The 19,132-nt window shown below is 43.3% G+C and overlaps 1 pseudogene; it reads left to right on the top strand.

The window, feature by feature from the left end:
• The first annotated feature begins 8,712 nt into the window (after positions 1-8,712).
• On the top strand, positions 8,713-16,757 carry LOC103721729 (annotated as a pseudogene).
• Positions 16,758-19,132: the final 2,375 nt, after the last annotated feature.

Below are 19,132 nucleotides of genomic sequence, written 5' to 3'. Positions count from 1 at the left end.
TGTCTAAGTTGAGATCAAAATATTCAATATTTTTTCTACAATACTAAAAAAGAAAACTTTTTGGCGATCAGATGTATCGAGTTGAATGAGTTGACAAATCGCTCATCCTATATTTCTTTTCGGTGCATGACAATATATTTCTTTGATAGAAATATTGGATGGAGACGCACGCAATGTCCGCGAGCCTCCATCAATTCCCATGCATACAATGTACGGGAGCTCGTTTTTGCGGGTACGCTACGCGTTTCCGCCTGCCAATCATGGCAAATTTTTGAAAAATCACCTAGTCATCGTCTACAAAACACGACACGCTGCTTTCTAGAATGCCCGAGTTAACGTGCCTCATTGAAAATTGAAAAAGGTGATCATCCATCCTTGCATAGCGCACGTCACCAAAGAAGCCCAACTACACTGATCATGAAACTGGACCCGAGAGTGGCCGCAGACCGAAAAAGAGGAGTCCGGTAGGAGTTGCGATAGCGGACAGCTTTTTTCGGAGAACTTATAAAAAGCCGATCGTCGGAAATTTCGGCGCCGGCCCTTCGATGCTTAAGTCAAAAAAAAATTTTTTGGTAAAGCAAATAGAAAGATTACGTAAAAGAAAAAATCCCCTTTTAGAAGAAGGAAGTCCCCTTTTTATAAGAGGGGTGTAGGGGTTACCTGTGACTGGATGTGACTGTGCGAATTAATGAGTTACCGTAGTGATTAGACGTGATCGTGTGAATTAATGCATTATCGTAGACGGCCTGAGATTTTGGGCTGGCTGGCGGTCCGTTGATATCGTGCGCATTTAATCGTTGACAGTCGTTGAAGCGGAGATCGCGGGATTGGACCCCGGATGAGGAGGAGGGGACTTGATTTCCGGTGGAGTAGGAGGGTCTGCTTCTTTCTTTGACTGGATTTTCTTTGGCCTTAAAGTCGATCGGGCTCAACTTAGCTGAGATCAAGGCTGCAAGCTGTGGGGCCAGGCGCCTTGAGAGTTGCTATCATCGCGCTCGCCATCAAGTGCCGGCGATTTATCCACGTATTTTGAGCAATTCATTTTTCCTCCAACAATACCAATCAAATGTTGCATGGGACATTGAAATATGTGTGATGCATGTCAAAATATTTTAGTTAAATGCAATTGCATCACAACTTCTTGGCTAGAAAGTAAATAAGCTTCATCATGGTTTATAAAAATAATACCCCACCATTTACCTGCCGAAAGCTATAAATCGTATGTTACATTATGTTGTACAAACTAGCCATTGTTGTCCCTGGAATAAATATACCGTGGCCACACTTACGCTTCCCTTCTTCCCTAAAACGAGCTTTTAACGTGCATGGTCCATAAGGTTGCACGATTTTGATTAGAAGTACACTTACTAGTCGTATTTGTTTTTTCTGATCAATCCATGCAGGTGTGGTTGGAAAAATAAAGAGAGCACAAATTTTTGCATTGGCGGTGGAGAAAGAAGTATGACCGGAAGAGAGCATTTTGATCCTCTCCGCCCTTTGAACACATAATATCATGCACTTAGAGATAAAAGTGAATCAGATAATATCCATCTGGATCTACTTTTATATCCGAATTTTTTTTGGATATAGATAAAACTTTGATTATCTAACTTATATCTGTATCTGTATCCATACCTGTCAAAAAAAATAGAGAGACAACTATGCGATCCGTATTCGAATATCCGATTTTATTTATAACTTTATTTAATTTTATATAGCGCTCATAAACTTCTAAAGAAAATAAATGACCATATTAATATATTATTAACTTAATTTGTCATCCACTTGGTAATATTTTTGATTTTATGGTCATAAAGTTTAATTATTCGATTTATATTCGTATTTATATTCATACTTTCGGTATTCAATATCTGTACCCGTTTAAAACAAACATGGACATAAATTTTTGCATCCAGCCAACATCTGTATCCATATCTGTATTCGTCAAAAAAAAAATATGGATATGAATATATGTTAATATTCGATCCGTATCCAATCTGATTTTAATCATATATACAATACTAAGAATATATGAATATGTAGATGGATAAGCATACACACACCATGGCTTGGCATGACATATGATTAGAACCAATCTAGAAGTACTCTGGACATATATTAAGTGACTTAAGATTTTGTATGCTAGAATTTTCATGAGCGTTACCAGTGATGGTTCTCGCACATTCTTTTTTTATGCTTGATTGTCACGCTTGTTTAGAATTCCATGATGCATCATAATAATTTAGTCATGCATGAAATGCACAATTTTTTTAAAATAAGTTGTGAGATCTTTATGAGCCAAAAAAAAAAAAGAACAGGATTTACATGTACTCTCCTATCTTTGTCCTGGTCCTTGCTAATATGGTCTAATAGTATCATCGTGCATTCCGATATTTCTTCTTATTTTGACTTAAATTGCAAATGCTGCTATCTTGTGTTTCAGATATGGGACCTCTCCGTAGACGATGCATCTGCCGATCGAAAGACTAAGTTCCATAATCTTTTCATGAGGGCCAATCATGACTACAAATCCTGGATGATGACGCCGAAACCCTAACTCAAATAGTTAAGATTGGATGTCATTGATGCCAAATTCCAATATGACGTTACATAATCAAAATGAGTCTATTCAAACTCAAATATCCAGCCATCATCTTTCTATGTTGAGAAATCTACTTCAGTGATATGAAGTATTTTGACCCGAGCCCAGCACGTGACACCCATATAACTTAGTAAAAAAAGATGATAGCCCTCACATAGTCAACATAGGAATGCCATTTGTTGGGGGGAAAAATGAATCGCCCCGAAACACGTGAGCGTCCGATCTGGAGGCGTCCGACTTCAAAACGCCCAACCAAAGGCCCGACCTAAGGCTTCCGACCTGGCGCCCGGCCAGGCGCTTGACTCCGAGACGCCCGACCCGGGCACCCGACCTCAGCATCCTTGACCTCGGAAGCCCGACCTCATTATCCATCCGCTGCGGTCACATCCTTCTGCAGCTCGATCAGGGACCATGCCCTGCAACAATTAAGGCGCAGGGCCTCCGTAGATCTCCGGCTCACTCAACAATTAAGGCGCATGGCCTCCGCAAATCTCCAGCTCACTCAACAATTAATGTGCATGGCCTCCGCTGATCTACGTCTCACTCAACAATCAATGCGCATGCTATCTACGGATCTCAAGCCCTCCACGGCAAGCAGTTGGCCCACTCAGCCACGTTCGATCAGCCACGACGACTTATTGCTCCGGCCTAATCTCCCACGGCAATGCAATAATTCACACGATCGTGCATTAATTCACACGATCATGCTTAATCATGACGGTAACCCGTTCGCCCCATCACACGCAGGTAATTCTGTACCCCTCTATAAAAGGGAAACCTCTTCCTCTTAGAGCAGGCCCGGACTCTAAATCTCCAAAAAAATACTTTTTCACTCTCTACACATTAATCCCCTCTGACTTAAGCATCGGAGGGCCGGCGCCGGAAACCCCGGCCACCGGCTTTTTGCAGGTCCCCTGGAGGACGCCACCCACCATCTCACGCTGGAGCTCCACCTTCTCATCCACTGGTCGCCCCCGGGTCCAATTTCCAGCAACACCATTCATGCCATAAAATGTAACCATTCAACTCTTAAGTTGCAATGTTGAGAAATCAACCTCTGTGGTATAGAATGAAATGAAAATTTAACTGTGACATGCAAGTTGGTAAAATAAAATAAATTTTTTATATATTTCTGACTTCATAAGAATTTTAGGTACCGCGGCGTATTCCAGCCCAAGCCTTGTGCGAGGTTGCTCTGGTGGTCATGGATGGACTTTATTCACGCGATTCCAGAGGAAACATGGCACTGGAGCCTTCAGGACACACCCCGAGACATGACGACCGGCCATCGTTGCTTAGCGGAGGAACCACGCCAAACAAAATGATTTTTGAAAGCAACGATGCCAGGGAATTCACGAGGGTCATTAAAAGAGACCGAGAAGAATCGTGGCCTCTTGTCAATGTGGTTCACAAGAAAGAGCGTTTAGGTACTTAAATTTTGATTGAAATGGGCCCAACCACATACAATTTTTCTTTTCTTTTTTTTTTTTAAAGGTGGGGGGAAGAAAAAAAAATAGAGACAAGATCACGTAAAATAACTCATATATAATTGGTGACAATTTAGGGGTGCAAATGGGTCGGATTAATCCATGACCTGATCCGACCTATTTTACAGGACCCGTGGGGCAGATTGGGTTCTAAAATTGAATCTATTTCAGTTTCGAAGCTGCATTTAGATTTTCTGAATCTGGCTCGATCCGACCTGATTTATCTATTTAAAATTTGAGTAATTTTAGATTTCCAAATCTACTGACTCGTTCCGATCTGCATCGATCTGATCCAAATTTGTAAAACTATTTAGGCTCGCGAGCCGTAGAAGTGCAAACCAAACACGTCAGCCGGAGTTGGGCCGTTCAAGAGCTCTGTGTCTGTTAACTCTTAAAGGTCTAACGTGTCTTCTACCGCGATTTTTTAGCTTCCAACCACTCCCTCTTTGGATCTGAACCCCCTTTGAATTATTTGTTTACCTTGCACCACCCTAACCCCACGATGGAAAAATTAGAAAGAAAATAGAGGAGAACACTACCCCAATAGCCTCCTCCTCTGCCTTCCCCTGCTCTCCTCCTCCCATGGAGAACCCCCATCCCACTCTAAGCCCCGAACCCCATCCTCTACTGCACGGCCTTCCTTCCTCCTCAAGACCCCCCTCGCCCTCTCTCCGCGTCCTCCTCCTCTCGCACGATCATCCCCAGCCGCACCAAATCCAACTTCGCTCTCTTCGACCTCTCCTCCCCACCATCGGCGCCCAACTGATGGAGGACAACTTCAGGGAGAAAAGGGAAGAAGGAGGGAGAAAAGAGGAGGAGGAGAAAGAGATTGTAGAGACGCAGGAAGAAGAGGCTTTGGAGACGCAGGAAGAAAGAAGGGAAGAAGGGCTCACGCCCAGCGTGAGGAAGAGAAGAAAGTCGGCCAAGCCAAGAAGTTTTTTTATTTCTTTGATCAATGCCCTAATTTATAAGGGGTGTGGCCTTTATATAGGCCTTACATCAAGTCCATCAATTGATGACATTCCAAACTTGGGCCCTTACATCAATTCAATCAATTGACTAAGTTAATTAATTGGTTACATACCAAACTTGGACCCTACATCAATTAATCACTTACCAACATTGATCTAATCAATTGATCTAATTACTTGACCCAACAACTAACCAAATTGACTCGACTAATAACAAAAGCAACTAACCAAATTGACCCGACCAATAGTAAAAGCAACTAACCAAATTGACTCGGCCAATAACAAAAGCAACTAATAATGTAATAAAGTAGAAATGACACAGACTCGAGTAGATCCAATCTCGGGGGTCTAACTCAAACTGATGTCAATCTCTGGTGTGACGTGAGCTAGTAGCTCTAATGGTTCCATCATCTAAATAAAGGGTTCTGATGTTTCCATCACCAATCCTAGCCCCTTGCCTTTGGAAGGTCCCAAGATGCTGAGGAAGGTCCCAAGATCTCCGTACGCTGAGGAAGGCCATCTTGTGTGCTGCCTCTAATTTTGTTTCATCTTTTTCTGTTACGAGACTATGTCTTTGTTATGTTAATATAAATAAAAACAAGGTCTATAAGGATAGATTACTTGCATAGTTGCATGCCCCCCTCTACATATGTGGATTTTTTGCAATACAAATACAATGATTCATATGCAACCCAAATCCTATTTTTCTACAAATGCAATGTTGTATGAGTGTCTGGCCTTCTGAATACATAGAGAGAGTCACATTGTTGATGAGTTTTTCTTTTCTTTTTTTTTTTTTTTTTGGTAGAAGCGGGCTACTCATTTCATATAAATTCTTTTCTTTTTCTTTTATAGTCTTTTGATGAACCGGACCGAACAAACAAATGCAACCCGGCCCGAATCGGACCCAAATTTTTTTGGGTTGGGACCGGGTTATACATGAACCCAACCCGGCCTGAATGATCCGTTGGGTCAAAAATTATAGCTGTGGACCTGATCTGACACGATCTGATTTTTTAGTAGGTTGGGTTTGGATCTAAAATTAGAACCTGAATAAAGAACCAAATTGGGTTAGGATCGTTCATAATCCGGTCTGACCCGACCCTTTTGCATCCCTAGGTGACATAAACTTATCTTCCTATAAATATAACTCTCATTAAAAGAGTAAAAAAAGAACAACATCTGCCAACAATCTTGAATGGTATTAGAGCGATCCAGCCCATAGCCTATGTGGACTAGAAGATACTGCAGTATAGATCCATTAGGGCTGACCACGAGCCAATCGTGGTGTTTGTGATTAGATTTGAATGTATTTGAACTCTTAGCCTAACGAGGACGTTGGGGCTTGAACGGAGGAGTATGTGGGGATCCGTGCGGGCGTGTGTTTAGTCCCACATCGGTTATTCGCTGGATAGATCTTGGGTACTTATATAGGATCAAAAAACCTAAATAACAACTTCCGACTAGCCATTTTGGGTGAGGTCATGGGTTGTTACACTTCTTCAATTTGTGAATGAAAAATTCCCACAAACAATTTTAACAGACCAAGATCTTGCACTCAGAGAGGATATATCAATAGAGTTGCCAAGTACAAAGCATGCATTTTGCATTTGGCACATAGTAGCAAAGCTGCCAACTTGGTTCTCTTTTATTTTAGGTGGGCGATATAATGATTTCAAGACTGAGTTCTATATGCTGTATCATTTGAAGAGTATTGAGTATTTTGAAAAGCAATGGGATAACTGGACGTTTAATTTATAGTTCTCTTTTATTGTATATTTCAGCTCCCATTTCAATTGTTGCATAATGATTAGACAAAATCATCTCGTTTTGTAGCAATTCAAAAGCATAAGGGATGAAAATATTGGAGGCATGTTCTTCCATTGGCATGGATGTTTTTATGCTGGGATTGAGATATGTTTGACGCATGGCCACTTCTTCCCCGGCTTGGTTTCTTATACTCACAGCAATACCCATCTAGAAAATTGTAATGAGAATTCATTAGACAAATATTAGAATTTTAACTCAAATATTAAATTTATATGTTCACTAAAAAAAAAATAAAGCGTAGCCTAATTTACCTGCTCAACAAAATCCTTCAAACATATCTCAATCCCAGCATAAAAACATCCATGCCAATGGAAGAACATGCCTCCAATATTTTCATCCCTTATGCTTTTGAATTGCTACAAAACGAGATGATTTTGTCTAATCATTATGCAACAATTGAAATGGGAGCTGAAATATACACAGTAGGACATTGTATGAAGAATGATGGGGGGTGTTTCGTGATTTGGGATCAAATAAATGAGGAAATTCATTGCAGCTGCAAAGAATTTGAGTTCTCAGGTATTTTGTGCAGACATGCTATAAGAGTTACTCTCCATAAAAAACTACTTTCATCTCTCAGAGAAGTATCATCCAATACGATGGAGACGTAAAAGCTCAGTAATATTGAAATTCAGTCATATCATAAGAAAGAGAGATGACAACTTGGAGCAAGCATTTCAATCTCATGTTGCAACTTTGCATTTAGAGTCTTCCAAGTCCAAAGGGCGTGCACGATGTACTAATAAAGAGTTGCAAAAACTTATAAACCTTGTTAGAGGCATGCCAATAGGCGATGATTTAATATTGGAATTTGAAAGTTGCCCAGTAGAGTCATTAAATCATGATGATTGTCAGTCCATTCGAAATCTAGAGCCATCCAAAACTAAGGCATGTCCGAACGGGAAAAGACTAGTTGGAGGAGTTGAACTTGCTAAGAAACCAAGGAGATGTCATGTACCGAATTGTGGTGGAACAAACAATGATTCAAGGAATTGCCCAAACAAAAAAAGGCCTATTGAAGAATCCATTGTCAATTCTCCCATCAAGTAAGTATTTTTAGTCTTTTTTATAAACTTATAATTACTTGATGCACATCCATATTAAAAAAAAAAATTGTCTTCTTATTCTTGTATGTTAATAATGCTTTTAGGACACAGATGGGCCAGAAACGAGAAAATGAACTATCTCAAAAATAATTGTTGCAACTTTTGTTTTGATATTTGAGAGATTGCGTGGTAGATATATGTGGTTCTTGGAACAGACGATCTCAGGGACAGAACTCGTGTTTGCATATTCAAGCGTCAATCATGTTTGCATATTCTTTGTGCGGAATTATTCCATTTGATGCCGATGGTTAGAAAGGTTGTATAAATGTATTTCTAGAATCTTTAAACAATTTATGGTATCAAAGGTTTTATTGAAAGTATTCTTGTATATTGATGCCTTACTACTTTATCGCCGGAGACAGAGAGTATTAATTGGGGATTGATAGGATGAATTAATATGAGATTATAAAAAAATATAAAATATTCTTAAAAATTATAAAAAAATAAAAATATTTTTTGTTTAATGAAAAATAGATTAATTGATAACGTACCAGAGTAGCAATAATTTCTTGAGTGAGAGACAGAGATCGATCGGTGTGGGATCTGAAAGCAGAGAGCGGCCAAAAAAAAAAAATCTAAAAAGAAGAAGAAGGCCGGGGATATGGAAGCAGAGAGCGACCAAAAAAAAAAAAAATCTAAAAAGAAGAAGAAGGCCGGGGATATGGAAGCAGAGAACGACCAAAAAAAAAAAATCTAAAAAGAAGGCCCGGGATATGAAAGCAGAGAGCGACCCAAAAAAAAAAAAAAAAAAAATCTAAAAAGAAGGCCCGTTCCAGAACCAGCTAAAACAATTATTTTGCCCCTGCCTTCTATGAACCAGTCCCCATTTCCGAGGATGCCTTGCGTCCGTATCCTTGACGTGTCCCGCGTCCCGCTCCCTCCAGGTCCTTATCCTCCTCCGGGGGACACCGTGCCGCTCTCCGTCTTTGATACCTACTGGATCTCCTACCCCCCGATCCAACGGTTCTTCCTTTACCTCGACGCCGCCCTCCCCTTCGCCTCCATCGTCGACTCCCTTAAGTTCTCTCTCTCCCGAACCCTCCCCCTCTTCCACCCCTTCGGCGGTAACCTCACCTACCTCCCCGCCTCCGGCGACGCCGTCATCGACTGCTCCGCCTCCGCCGCCGACGGCGTCGCCTTCCTCGTGGCCGAGTCGGACCTCGACCTCCGCCGCCTCGCCGAGGACGAGACCCACGACCTTGAGTCTTTCTGTTGAGAAAAATGTGCCTCGAAACTCGAAACGACTGCAAATTGAATTCGGCTCAAGTTTGCTTGAAAAAGTCTGTGCCAACTGAATGGAGTCGACTCCTGCAGATCTGGAGTCGACTCCTATGAAGCTTGAGTCGACCCCAGGGATGAGAGGGTCGACTCGCATCTGCCACAGTGAAGAAACAGAGAGCAGTTTTCTGGGTTGCTTGCAGGAGTCGACTCCAGTCCTGCAGGAGTCGACTCCAGCCCTGCAGGAGTCGACTCTCTCAGAAAGACAGAACGTGCCAGTTTCGGTGCTGATACTTGGAGTCGACCCGAGGATGTCCGAGTCGACTCGAACTTATCAGGAGTCGACCCCTGAAAGTGAGGAGTCGACTCCTGATCACGGGATTGATTGAAACGATGGCAAGATGGGTTTTTTGACTTAGGGTTTTTCGTAGGGAAGTTTTCTTATGTGTTGAAAACCTATAAATAGGGTTTTTTGGTGAACCCTAGGTGAGATGAGAGCGGCCGTAGTGAGTTTCTTTTGGAGTCCTATCTCTCTTGTAAGCCCTAGATGTGCAATCTCCAACAGGAAGAGAGATCATTGTAACCCTTGCTGAATATATTGAAATCTGTGTGTGTGGCCTCCGTGGACGTAACCCGTATTGGGTGAACCACGTAAAATTATTGTCTTTGTGATTGTTTGATTTTATTCTCTACTACTTCTTCTTCTCGATTTGTCTTTCCGCAGTTTGGATCCAGAAAGGGAATAGTACGATCGAAGGGTGAGTGCTTTCAAGCATCGCGCAACAACTGGTATCAGAGCAACGTTCCCTGTGTTCCAATGGCTGACGAAGGAAGATTGAGGATAGAGAAATTCAACGGACAGAACTTTGGTGTGTGGAAGATGCAGATGGAAGATTACTTGCTCTCAAAGGATCTGGATCTACCACTGGGCGGAGAAGAAGCGAAGCCGACAGACATGCCGTCGGAGAAGTGGGAGCGTCTTGATAAGAAGGCGCTCGCCGCTATCCGTTTGTCCTTGGCATCGGAGATCCTCGCCAATATATCCAAAGTAAAGACTGCAAAAGATTTGATGGACACACTGGCTTCCATGTATGATGAGCCAACAGGAGCGAACAAGGTATTCCTGATTCGACGATTATTCACTTTGAAGATGAGAGACAGTGGGAGTGTTCATTCACATTTGAGTGAATTCAATACCCTATGTGCCCAATTGGAATCTGTGAAGATCACGTTCACTGATGAGGTGAAGGCGTGGGCTCTTCTAGGTCAGATGCCTGAAAGTTGGGAAGGCTTTATCACGGCTGTTAGTAATTCTTCGGAAAAGACTACAGCGAGGTTTGATGAAGTGGTAGCTCTTATTCTGAGTGAAGAGGCTCGAAGGAAAACCCTGGATCCATCAGCAAGTTCATCTGGGAACGCGCTGGCTTTTGAAGAACGTGGAAGGACTTCAAAGAAGGGAGACAGAAATAGGGGTGGACGATCCAAGTCTAGAAACAAGTCTAGACCTCTTGGAAAGTGCTGGAATTGTGGGCAGAAGGGTCACTTGAGAAAAGACTGCAAAGTGTCGAAGAACAATGGTGGTTCTGACACTAAAGCAAGTGCTAATTTAGCCGAAACTGCAAGTGAAGATGATGCCCTGATACTTTCCTGTGATATTCATCCGGAGTCGTGGATAGTCGACTCAGGTGCCTCGTTCCATGCTACTGGAAACAAGGCAATCATCTCAAACTATGTTGCAGGTGATCACGGCAAGGTGTATCTTGGTGATGGAAACAGTTGCAACATCGTAGGGAAGGGAGATGCTCAGATAAAGACATCAAGTGGGATGACTTTAACTCTGAAAGATGTGCGACATGTACCCAAACTGGCTCGAAATCTGATTTCGGTAAGTCAGTTGTCGGATTTGGGGTTTGTGACCACCTTCAATGATGATGCTTGGAAGATCACTAAGGGAGCCTTGGTGATTGCTCGAGGTGCAAGGTCAGGAACACTATACATGACAGCTGATACTGATTCCACCGTCAGTACTGCAAATCCGACTGTTGATGCAAGGACATGGCACATGAGACTTGGCCACATGAGTCAGAAAGGGATGAAGGTGATGATGACTAAAGGAAAACTGGGAGATCTGAAATCTGTGGATTTGAAATTCTGTGAAGATTGTGTACTATCAAAGCAGAAGAAGGTCAGTTTTTCAAAAGGAGGTAGTACCAAGAAAAATTCTAAGTTGGAACTCGTACATACTGACGTGTGGGGACCAACTCAAGTGGCTTCTCATGCAGGAGCAAGGTACTATGTCACGTTCATCGATGATGCTACCCGAAAGCTATGGGTCTACTTCTTGAAGCACAAATTCGATGTATTTGAGAAGTTCAAGAGGTGGAAGGCTTTAGTGGAGAATGAGACAGGTCAGAGATTGAAGTGTCTCAAGTCTGACAATGGGGGCGAATACTGCAGTGATGAGTTTGAGGTTTTTTGTGCCTCAGCTGGAATTCGAAGACTGAAGACGGTTCCAGGAACGCCACAGCAAAATGGCGTTGCAGAACGCATGAACCGCACCATCAACGAGCGGGCACGATGCATGAGGCTTCATGCGGGGTTGCCGAAGATTTTTTGGGCGGAAGCGGTCAGTACAGCAGTGTATCTGATCAACAAAGGGCCTTCAGTTGCATTGGAGCTTGGACTGCCGGAGGAAGCATGGACTGGGAAAGAGGTGAAACTATCTCACTTGCGTACCTTTGGTTGCATCTCTTACGTGCTCGATACTGCAGACAATCGAACCAAGCTGGATGCAAAGTCAAAGAAGTGCACATTCATTGGGTACGGTGGTGATGATTTTGGATACCGACTCTGGGATGCGACAGATCGGAAAGTCATCAGGAGCAGAAATATTGTATTCAATGAAGAGGTTCTGTACAAGGACCTGCAGCAATAGACGGGCCAAGGCGACAAAGCTGTAAAATCGGAATATGCAGAGCTGGATGATGAAACAATGTCTCGAGACGATGAAGAAGTTGCTGAGCCAGTGGGAGAAGCACAGCAAGAAGAAGAACTGCCAGCTGATATCCCGATTGCTTTGCGCAAGGGTAAAAGAAACAGAAAAACTCCGTCTAGGTATGCTGACTCCCTACAATACTTGTTGCTTACGGATGGTGGTGAGCCAGAAAGCTATAAGGAGGCTTTACAGGTCGAAGCCAGTGACAAGTGGAAGCTTGCCATGGATGATGAAATGGATTTCCTATCATCCAACAGGACGTGGGACTTGGTTCCACTTCCGAAGGGGAAGAGAGCTTTGCACAACAAGTGGGTATACAGACTAAAGCTTGAACCAGATGGTTCTGAGAGGTTCAAAGCGAGACTTGTTGTCAAGGGTTTTCAGCAGAAGGAGGGCATTGATTTTGACGAGATCTTTTCTCCAGTTGTGAAGATGTCTACTATCCGGATGGTGTTGAGCATAGTGGCAGCCAAAGACTTACATCTTGAGCAGCTTGACATCAAGACTGCATTTTTACATGGCGACCTTGAAGAGGAAATCTACATGAAGCAGCCAGAAGGATATGTAGTGAAGGGGAAGAAAGATTGGGTGTGCCGACTTCAGAAAAGTTTGTACGGGTTGAAACAAGCGCCTCGTCAGTGGTACTTAAAGTTTGATCAGTTTATGCTGAAGAATGAGTTTCAGAGGTGTAATGGTGATCATTGCTGCTACTTTAAGGGATTGAAAAGCTCATATATCATTCTACTTCTGTATGTAGATGATATGTTGGTGGCAAGTGCCAACATGGGAGAGATTGTGAAACTGAAGAAACAATTATCCCAGGAGTTTTCAATGAAGGACTTGGGTGAAGCCAAGAAAGTCCTTGGGATGCGTATCAGCAGGGACAGGAAGCTTAAAACGTTGAAGTTGTCTCAAGCAGAGTACATTGATAAGGTGCTGAAGCGGTTCAATATGGACGGGGCTAAAGCTGTGAGTACTCCGCTGGGCGCACACTTCAAGTTATCCAAGCAGGAGTGTCCGACTACGCAGGATGATCGAGATGAGATGAAGTATGTACCCTACTCATCAGCGGTCGGAAGCCTTATGTATGCCATGGTTTGCACGAGACCGGATATTGCCCATGCAGTGGGAGTGGTGAGCAGATACATGAGCGATCCAGGCCAGGAGCATTGGAGAGCTGTGAAGTGGATATTGCGGTATCTGAAAGAAACCAGAGACTTAGGACTATGCTATGGTGGTCCTGATGTTTGCCTATATGGTTTCGTGGATTCTGACATGGCTGGAGACATTGATGGCAGAAAGAGTACTACTGGGTATGTGTTCACGCTGGGAAGTGCTGCAGTTTCATGGGTTTCGAAACCACAGAAGATTGTAGCATTGTCTACGACCGAAGCCGAATACGTTGCTCTTACTGAAGCGAGCAAGGAGATGGTTTGGTTACAAGGTTTGATGAAAGAGCTTGGCATGGAGCAAGGCGATGCGAAGTTGTATAGCGACAGCCAGAGTGCTATACATTTGGCAAAGAATGCTGCTTTTCACTCAAGGACCAAACACATTGATATCAGATATCACTTTATTCGGTCACTCCTCGAAGAAGATTTTTTCCGGCTAGAGAAGATACATACAATGGACAACCCAGCAGATATGTTGACAAAGGTAGTTACTCTTGAGAAGTTGCACATATGTGCATCTTCTGTTGGTCTTCACAGCTAGAAGTGAAGACAGAGGTTCACACACATGGAGGATGATTGGAGATCATGTTGCTGATGGGGTTACGGTTGCTTCAGGCTTGTTTCTCGGCAAGTGGGAGATTGTTGAGAAAAATGTGCCTCGAAACTCGAAACGACTGCAAATTGAATTCGGCTCAAGTTTGCTTGAAAAAGTCTGTGCCAACTGAATGGAGTCGACTCCTGCAGAGCTGGAGTCGACTCCTATGAAGCTTGAGTCGACCCCAGGGATGAGAGGGTCGACTCGCATCTGCCACAGTGAAGAAACAGAGAGCAGTTTTCTGGGTTGCTTGCAGGAGTCGACTCCAGTCCTGCAGGAGTCGACTCCAGCCCTGCAGGAGTCGACTCCAGCCCTGCAGGAGTCGACTCTCTCAGAAAGACAGAACGTGCCAGTTTCGGTGCTGATACTTGGAGTCGACCCGAGGATGTCCGAGTCGACTCGAACTTATCAGGAGTCGACCCCTGAAAGTGAGGAGTCGACTCCTGATCACGGGATTGATTGAAACGATGGCAAGATGGGTTTTTTGACTTAGGGTTTTTCGTAGGAAAGTTTCCTTATGTGTTGAAAACCTATAAATAGGGTTTTTTGGTGAACCCTAGGTGAGATGAGAGCGGCCGTAGTGAGTTTCTTTTGGAGTCCTATCTCTCTTGTAAGCCCTAGGTGTGCAATCTCCAACAGGAAGAGAGATCATTGTAACCCTTGCTGAATATATTGAAATCTGTGTGTGTGGCCTCCGTGGACGTAACCCGTATTGGGTGAACCACGTAAAATTATTGTCTTTGTGATTGTTTGATTTTATTCTCTACTACTTCTTCTTCTCGATTTGTCTTTCCGCAGTTTGGATCCAGAAAGGGAATAGTACGATCGAAGAGTGAGTGCTTTCAAGCATCGCGCAACACTTTCCTCCAGCTCGTACCGGACCTCGGCGGCGTCCGGGAGCTGCCGGCGCCGGTGCTCTCCGTCCAGGTGACGGAGTTCGCCGGCGGAGGGGTGGCGGTGGGGCTGGCCGCTCACCATGCGGTGACGAACGGGAAGGGGATCTGGCGGTTCGTGGAATCGTGGGCAGCGGCGTGCAGAGGGCGCGGGGATCCGCCGGGCCCCACGCCGCGGCATGATCGGGCCGCTATTAGACACCCGACCGGCGACGAGGTCGCCGGGCTGTTCTTGAGACGGATGGCGCCCGCGCTACCCAAGGTGAGTCAGAAAAATAGATGATAACTGGAAATTTCCACAAACACTTGTCACAAAGTATCCATCATCACGAGGAGCTCACAAAGTTGGAGAGTGCGCGGATTTGGAGCAACCCGATTTTAGAACTGAACTAATTCTTTCAAATCGGTTTTTCTTTTTTTTTTTTGTTGGGGGGGGGGGGGGTGAGCCCGCCCCTCCCGGCCTCCGCCAGCCCCCCACGAGCGGCAGAGGTCTCTACCCCTAAATTTTTTATCTATATTTTTGTTGTGCCAATCCAACACGAGTTCTTAGTTGATTTATTTAAATTTATTTTTTTAACATTAAATTCATATTGACAATGGTACATACCGTAGATAAATAAATCCGTTTATCTTTAACTCGTATTGATTTCTTCTTTCCTTCACTTCTGTTAAGTGATCGATTTGTCCTGCCAGGTTTACTGGTATATAAAATGTGTTTTCTTAAAAAAAAAAAGATGAATAAAATGGTGGTTTTTATATATAATCTAAATCTATCCATGCCAATTTTGAATTTGCTTATCATGGTTTGATTACAAGTTGGCTAATTAAAATATGTAGTGGGACCATGAGTGTGGCATTAAAATGACTCCTCCGTCGCCCGCTCCCTCTTCTTTTTCTTCCCCTCATCCCCGCAGGCAAGGGTTTGCTGCCCTCGAGTCTCAATATTTTCGATTTTATAACGATTATTTTTGGCATGACTGACGTGAATAATTATTCTGGCATGACATGAGAAGATTGCGAGCCCAACTGCTCCTTCCATCCAAGACCGCCTCCGTCTCAGGCGAAGGACCTTCACTCTCGCCCCCGCTTACATCCAATCCCTGAAGCAACGAGCCGTCCGTCAAAGCACAGACATCAGCCACTCCCCCATCCCGACCCCATCCACGTGCGTGGCCATCTCCGCCCACGTCTGGCTCTGCATCGCCCACGCCAAAGCCCTCGCCGGCGACGCGGCCACCACCCTCCTCTTGGCTGCCGACTGCCGCGCGCGCTTCGACCCGCCCCTCGACGAGGCCTACGCCGGGAACTGCATCCGCGCGTGCTCCGCGGAGGCCGCGGCGTCGGAGCTCTTGCCGCCCGGCGGGCTCGCTTGGGCGTGCGAGAGGATCGGGCGGGCTATCCTGGCGGCCGTTTGGGAGCCGCTGAGGGAGTGCGAGGGGGGTTCGACCAGTATGTGGGTTTGCCGCAGGGGAGGTCGGTGATCGTAGTGGGCTCGCCGAGGTTCCGGGTCTACGAGACGGACTTCGGGTGGGGAAGGCTGGCGAGGGTGGAGCTGGTGTCGATGAACCACGACGGGGAGGTGGTGCTGGTCGCCGGCAGGGAGGAGGGGGAGGTGCAGGCATCGGTGGCGCTCCCGGCGCGACATATGGAGGCGTTTGCCGAGCTGTTTGTGGGTGGTTTGGATGGATAGGCTTGGTGGCGAGGGAAATGGAACTGCAACTTCGCAAGCGAAATAAGCCATCAGATGTGGATTGTGGAAACGGTATTTGATCCATGGCCGCGACCACTCTCTAAATTATTTTTACATTAACTTTTAATATTTTTTTTCTCTACAACAAAAGCTTCGATCTACTTGAGATAGGGATGATAAGATATGTGAGCACCCGGTAAAGTGGTTGAATCCCTCGCGTCCATTTAATTGTCGGCAGGGTTGCAACTTGGATTGGCACAACCCTAACTTGCCCAACTGGCTTATTAGATTGGGCGGTATTATAAACTTGGGATGGGCCTGGGCTGAAAAACCCTAACACAATCTCCAATAGGGTTATGATAAATAAAAAAAGAAGAAAGTTTTAGGATTAACTTAGGGTTGGCTTAGACAACCCAACCCAACCCAACATAATTTGACTTAACCTAACCCAAACTAATATATGAAGAAATAAAAATTTTCTTATCTATATTGCATAGAGATTACTTTTATGTTTGTATAAGTTGTCTTTAATCTTATTAGAACATTTTTAAGTGTATACTTCAAATTTATAGATGATTCAGGCCTTAATTCAATAAATATTAATTTAATAAAAATATTTCATAACTTTTCCATCTTAAAGTTTCTATATAGCACGAGTTAGTTTAATTAACAAGACATATGCCAACGCAACTCAGCTAACCTAACCTATGTTTAGTTTATAAATTACAATGGGGGTGGGTTGGGTTGGGTTGGGTTAGTGAAATTCCAGCCTGAGACTAGGTTGGTGTTTTCTTATCCTGCGAGGGTCAGGCCCCATGACTCCTATGGCGGTGCTCTCGACGACATTTAAACGGTGAATTGTCCCACACCTACTACGCCAAGGTGATGGGGTTGGAGATCAGTGTGAGTTCAAGAGGTTACCACTAGGGAGGGTAGCATACCTGTCCGCATTGTTGAGGTTCTAATTCTACAAGAGGACTTTAGATGGGGGGGATGCTGGGAAGAGTGGTGCTAGCGTCGATAAACTACAATGAGGAGATTGATCTGGTCAAAGAGAAGAAAGATTTTTTTTAATTTGCTCAAGTCGAATTTCTTAAAAAAATTAGAAAAAGATAAAAAAAAATAAAGTAGTGTTTAAGTCTCCTTTTCTTTCATCGATGATAATAAAATCAGGGTATATTGCTCTATTTATAATGGTGAGGTCCGCACTTACACAATTTGGATAAAATTTCTTTTCTAAGTCTAATAAACTCACCTCTGTAAAGTAAACATGACTAGTAGAAATAAACTTAAAAAAGTAAAAATTATATAGAAGATAAATCTCAACTTCTACGCTAACTTTATTTTCTATCATTCCAATTTTTCTCGAACTAGGAAATATGCCTGGTCAAAGTTTTTTCTAAAAAAAATAATTGGTTTGATCGGTCTATTTCAGAGCTCAAATGATGAAATTTGGATCTGATCGCTATAGACATAGCCTCTCTTAAGGGGTGGAGCCATATTGTAGATTGCAAAAAGTTATATGACTCCAAAAGAAGATCATCTCAATCGAACATCGTATGATCAAGTTATAACCTCTAAAAATTTGGTTTGCGGCTCGGCTTCCTAATATAAATATGGTGGATCTCGCTTCTGAATCTTATTCAATCCTATCTATAGTGGCCAAAGTAGTTCATATTGAGTCTAATGATTCTATCCGATCAGAGGCGTGCTGGATATGCAGGTCGTCGTAACGGAGGAGGGAGAGGGGGTGCACCTTTTGTACCACAATATATTGCGTCATGCTAGATTGCTGTCACACTATCCATTTTGGAGACAGACGGCTGCCACTCGTTGTGGAAATCCAAGTGGCCATATCTGTTGCCATACATGGCACATGCTATGGACAAGCGACAACCATTCATCTTAAAAATGGATGATGTAATAGCTATCTATGGTAAGAGATAAAAGGTGCATCATGGTGGATTTTGAGTTTTGATGTAGCATAGGAACATCAGGCTGGCAGCATTGTTAGTCCTATAAATTGCAGGCAGTTGCATTTACAGTGGCTTCAATTATGAATGTAGGTCTGCTAAAATTTATGTTCTCGACTATGTCACTAGTCTTCGCTTTGGCTTGAAATAGAAAGAACTTTCCAAAAGTTTTACTATGTAAATTTTCCTAAGATATCTAATGTACTTCAACTGAGGCACCCAGAAGGTCCAACCATGACAACCAATGACGCTAGAAAGCAGGAACTATTTTATAGTTGTGTTATCCTCGCTCCCAACTTATTCATATCAATAATAATAATGATTTAAACAAGATTTTTTAAAAAAATAAAATTTTGTTTAAATTATCGAATGGTAAAAAATGTCAAATAATAACTATTCAACTCCTTCTGCAATGAGATTATACTTAAATAACAATTAATATCTAAACAATTATTATATATGTCTTAGTTTGTTTTATGCTTACGTAATGCACAGTCTCAGTAACCGTCTTGACACAGCTGACATTTTATATTGCATTTTTATACGCAACTAGATCTATTTTTATATAATTATATATGTTTTCCAAACATTTAAACATGA

This window comes from Phoenix dactylifera, chromosome 8, assembly GCF_009389715.1.
Source record: "Phoenix dactylifera cultivar Barhee BC4 chromosome 8, palm_55x_up_171113_PBpolish2nd_filt_p, whole genome shotgun sequence".
Lineage (NCBI taxonomy): Eukaryota > Viridiplantae > Streptophyta > Magnoliopsida > Arecales > Arecaceae > Phoenix > Phoenix dactylifera.
Note: the sequence above shows the minus strand (reverse complement) of the source record. Positions and strands in the feature narration are given on the sequence as shown.